This window comes from Centroberyx gerrardi, chromosome 9, assembly GCF_048128805.1.
Source record: "Centroberyx gerrardi isolate f3 chromosome 9, fCenGer3.hap1.cur.20231027, whole genome shotgun sequence".
In the NCBI taxonomy this organism is placed as follows: Eukaryota; Metazoa; Chordata; class Actinopteri; order Beryciformes; family Berycidae; genus Centroberyx; species Centroberyx gerrardi.
The window spans coordinates 18,164,209-18,169,270 of record NC_136005.1 but is presented as its reverse complement, the minus strand read 5'-3'; positions in this window follow the sequence as shown (position 1 = coordinate 18,169,270).

The window sequence follows — 5,062 nt, the reverse complement described above, 5'->3', positions numbered from 1 at the left end:
CCCTTGTGATGCTGTCCGGCGTTCAACAAATGACTAAATGACTAAATGACAACTGATTAGACTCTCCATCAGTAGAGGAAGCTACACTGCTCCCACTCCTCCCGAGGTCCTCGACATCAGGTGAGACTTCTTCCACGGTTACGTCTACCTCTGGCGCAGGCTATATTAACATGGTTAATAAAGCAGCGGCGCGTTTACTTGGATATCAAATATTTGACCATTATTGCCTCTGTGTTGGCAGTGAAGTCGCATATTGCCACGTAGGGCTACTCCGTGTCTGCATCCTTCGGTTTGTGCAGCTTTTGCGTGTTGGGCTCTGCGCACAAACACACAACAAATGGTTTGTCAAATAGCCACATCGCACTTGTGGTCTCTTAGGGGATTCAAGTCCACAGGTCCGGGGTCCAACAGAACCGCATGCGCTGAATAAAAATATATGTGCTGTCACCTGGTTGTCACCCAGGTTCATCTGTCTTTGGTCCTCACCTCGTCACATTCTCTTACGGATCCTATTCATAGTTAATTCTGAGTTAGAAACATAACCTCCCTCTGCATGTCAGCGAGTATACGAGGCTGTACTAGCAGTAATTAAGGGCCACGTGATACTACAGTGTGCATGCGAGCTTGTTGAAGCGGTTTCCCCGATTGGAGAGTTGCAGACCAGCAGGAGTCCAATTATGTTTAAAGGAGAACATTTTGTAGGCTGACGTGAGTCGTTATGTTGTAAATTCACAGTAATTATGAAACTGTAAGTTCTATGAATAACCAATGAAGACGAGAAAAAAACAAATAATGCTTTTCTGAAAATCGAATTGATTTTTGTTAGTATTGGTGGTTGTTTGCCTCATAATGACACTGACTGGAGGTCATAGTTTACTCACCTTTTTATTTTATTATCATTATCACTGGCTACAATGTGATGCACTTGGGTCTACTTTTGTGCATACGCCCACTATTTCTACCTCTTATTTTCCGATTCATTGAGAGAAGTAAGTCAGCTGCTTATTTTGGTAACCTACAGCCTACTAGCCTATAATTAGAGAGGCACTACACTTCTGCAGGGATGTGACCCTTTCTCCACTCCCAGTTTTTCAAAGCCTGATAACCTGATTAGGCTGCACCTAGCTAATATTAACAGATAAAGTTCTTATTAGCTGTCACATTTGGGTCCTCAATTCAGTCCTTGTAAAGTATCATTTCAAATCAAGAACAATTCATTCTTCCTACAGGATGCAATTGATCACTTTAGTCAGACTGCATAGCGATATATTGAGAGGCCAGACTGGCCTAGAGTTAAACCATCTAAATCAGTGGTTCCCAAAGTTGAGTCCGGGGACCATCGGGGGTCTTTGAAAGGGTTCCAGGGGGCCCCACACAAATGAGGAATGAGGAATCATGTTTCTTTCAGTTAATTGTCATTTTGAAAATATGATGAATCTCAACACACATAGTATGGGATAAAGGCATGTGTCTACATATGCACTTGCACCCTGCAAGCAGTCTTTGAAGGGGAACACTACTCAGTTTAAGAAATCTTACGTTATTCCTTTGGTCTAGAAGAGTCTGATTGGAATTAGCAACTCAAATTTTGATGTTTTCAGGTCTGGAGCTGTTCCACAGAGAATTAATTTTGAAATATGATAAAGGTCACTGGTAGAACACCCAAGAGGGGTTTTGGGACATAAAGGTACAATATCTGGTTTAGAACTGACAACATTACTATATTACTATATTATAAAATTAAAATAGTATAAAAACTCAACCAAACATTCTTTTGGCCCCCAGAAGTCTCCCTTTCATTGTCTATGGAGTAGCTCCAAATCCTAGACCCGATGACATCACAAGTTTAGTCTCAGATCACAAATTTTGACTGGAAATGCCTGACAATCTAGGAGTAACATTTAGAACTTCTTAAACCGAGTGGTGTTCCCCCTTAAGCCAGTATTATTCATCTGTAGATGGTCTTTAATACAGTAAGTGTGCAGAAAGAAGTGCATCAGTAAACTGACAAACTTCTATTTAAGGTTCATATCTTCATTTCTCAGCAGAGGACACATTTGTGTTTCATCACAAGTAATGCTTTTAATTTGGTTAGACTGCTCTGGATTCTCCATCAGAGTGGAAGGAAGCTTTGTATCTGGTGTGAGATACTTTTGTGTCACTCCATTTCAGTTCCTGCCATGAAGAGCTCATGAAGATGCTATCTGTGCTTTTCTAATCCGCCGTACGGGAAGTAGCTCAGTATCACTGCGGGGAACAAGAGCGTGGTTCAACTGGACTCTTCCCCAACAAATTTCACCTTCCATTTATTCAAGATGTAGAGATAGTTGGACCGCTGCATTTCTGAGATGAACAGTCAACTACTTTTTATGTGAGGTTTTTCTTTCTAGATGTAGCTATACCTCAAGAGAATAAGAAGATTTAGGCAGCTGTTCGTACCTTGTGTCATAGATGGCGTAGAGCTTCTTGTTCCCGTCAACAGCGTTCCTGTCAAAACAGAAGAGGAAGGAATTACTTTCTCTGTGTCAGTCCAGTGCATCATGATCTGTACGTTAAGTAATATAGGTTATACCCATCACTGTTGCACCTTTGAGCTTCTTTCCCCTCCGAATGCCAGACTCCACTGGCTTTAACTTCAGTGCCATTATTGCCAAATGGTTTACACTAAATGAAAAACCTTCATCGATACTTTTTTCCTTGTTCCTTGGAGGTACAATGGAATCCATTTTTGATGTACACTGTCAGGAAACAGAACCATTTCACCTTGAATCTGAATTCATGAGGCTGCTGGGGTTTCACAAACAACTCTGTGCTCTCATCTTTTGACATTTGAAGAAAATTCACTTCCTTAATTGACTGAACTGAAAATGGGTTGACCCCAACGCTGGTGAAAATAAATGTTATGGAAACATAGAGCACTATTTGTGCTGATGGCAGAGATCTGTGACATACTGTGATCTCCTGCAATCTGGACCAATAACCAAACAATTAGGTAGCATTTGTTTTTTCTTTTGTTTTGTGTCCCATTCAAGTCAGGCCTACAGTACACTATCAAAAATGACAAAACAGATGCACTATAGTTTTTCAGAAAGGCAACCTAACACCGTTGACCCCACCTGACGCTGGCTTCAATCTCTGTTTGTCTTATTTTGAAATAGGAGCATCCTCAGGAAAGATGTTGTTTCCACAGATGTACGAGATCCTGAACTGCAAGTGGAACACTTTTATAGAAAAAACGAAACACTTCCCTCTCCATAAAAACACAGAGTAAGAAAGGTGGCTCAACTGCCCTGTGTACAGTGTACAGTACTGGCTACTTCTTCTCAACACATTGCGGCAATGAGTTTATGTATTTCATATATTTGATATGCCATTGGAACGCTGTTGGAAATGGAATAGAGCCCTAATGATAAACCACTATAATATTTCTACAATATTCCTATAGTGTTTCTGTGGTATTCAATAGGCTACTGGGTTTGACCTTACTGTACTTCACTGCATGTTCTCCTATGCTATCACTGTAATATTCATATAGATTATGCAGAATTGCAGAATATATAGTTTTGCTGTGATATCTGTTTTATCCTTAGAAAATTGATTACAGCATTTCTTCTTTTTCGTGAGGGGAGATCCCTCTTACGGTTGTCTTTGTAACTGTAAGATACTCTCTTGTCCTTTCCTTTTTCCTTTTTTCTCTCTCTCTCTCTCTCTCTCTGCCAATCCCCCCCCCCCCCCCCCCCCCCCCCCCCACACACACACACACACACACACACTCACCCACCCATCCATCCCTACACCAGCCCTCTTCCTTTCAGTATAGTGGGCATACATCCTCCTGCTTATCTGGCTCGGTAGCAACCGACGCACTGCATGCTCGTCCATCTAATTCGCACCAAAGTCTATTTGCACTGTACTTTGCTTTTGGATACAGTATTGGATTTTCCAAAGCTCTCCTCAGAGACAAATGGCAAAGTAAAGGATGGTCAGTCAGCAGAAGTGTTGGGAAACCCTCTTTTTTTGCTGCCAACGTTTTAATCGCTCTGGGGCAAATTAAACCTCGCTGACTGTGATATTAGTCCACATCTTTTCCAATATGCAATTATGGTGTGCGGACGGAGGTGACGTCCCTCAAAATTGATGCCAAATACTAACCACTACAATCTACGTGTCAGATCTACGGAGGGACAAGCCGAGGGAAGTTTGACTGCGCATCGTCTTGTGTGGTAAGCTTTGGCAACTGCGGCTCAATGCCTGTGCAGCAAAGCGTTGCATTATAGGCCAGCGTACAGTAAGATGTAGTGGGACGTGTGGGCATTGGAGGAGAAAAGGAGTACAGTGGTCTACCCAAGGTCTGCTAGAAAGGACCGAGCAGCCTACATTGGGATACTGTAGACTCACAGATCGGCGGGCGGTGGTGATGAAAGCCGGGGGAAGAGAGGTATTCACACTTAACGTCCTATTGTTAGGGAATTAGACGGCTTGGTGATTTGATCCAGCGTGTGAGTGAGTCGTGAATGAAGTGGATGCAATGCAGGGTGCGTTCAGTCACAGCAAGACAAGGGGTATTTGTGAAGAGTCCAGCTGCGGTGCAGACAATATTGCGGGATTCGCTTTACAGTGAAGTGTGTGCTTGTAAAGGCTCTGGGATGGATGGGGTATAGATCCAGCCGCGTTACACACGTTTAAGGTTAGTAGGCTATTGGGTGGTGGAAAATACAGTACGGCTTCTGTTCTGTCATAAGTCATCAACTTATAGAGACCAATATGAGCCAAATGTGAGGTATTGTAATGCAGTTTCTGTAAGTGGGAGAAGGGTGGGCTATAGGAGGGGGTCCAACAAAGAAAGGACACACTGTTTGGGACTGTAAAGATCTGAGAAGGAGAACTTGGCACTTGGTGTTATCAGCCTTTTTCTGTCTTGTTATTTACACTGGCAAATTCTATGTTAGAATGGTATATGACAACTTTTCACATATGCTGTTTAATTTGGTTGCATGCAAAATACTGCATAGAGTATTCTGATACTGTCAGCACATTACTGGCTTTGTATGTCTTACTATCA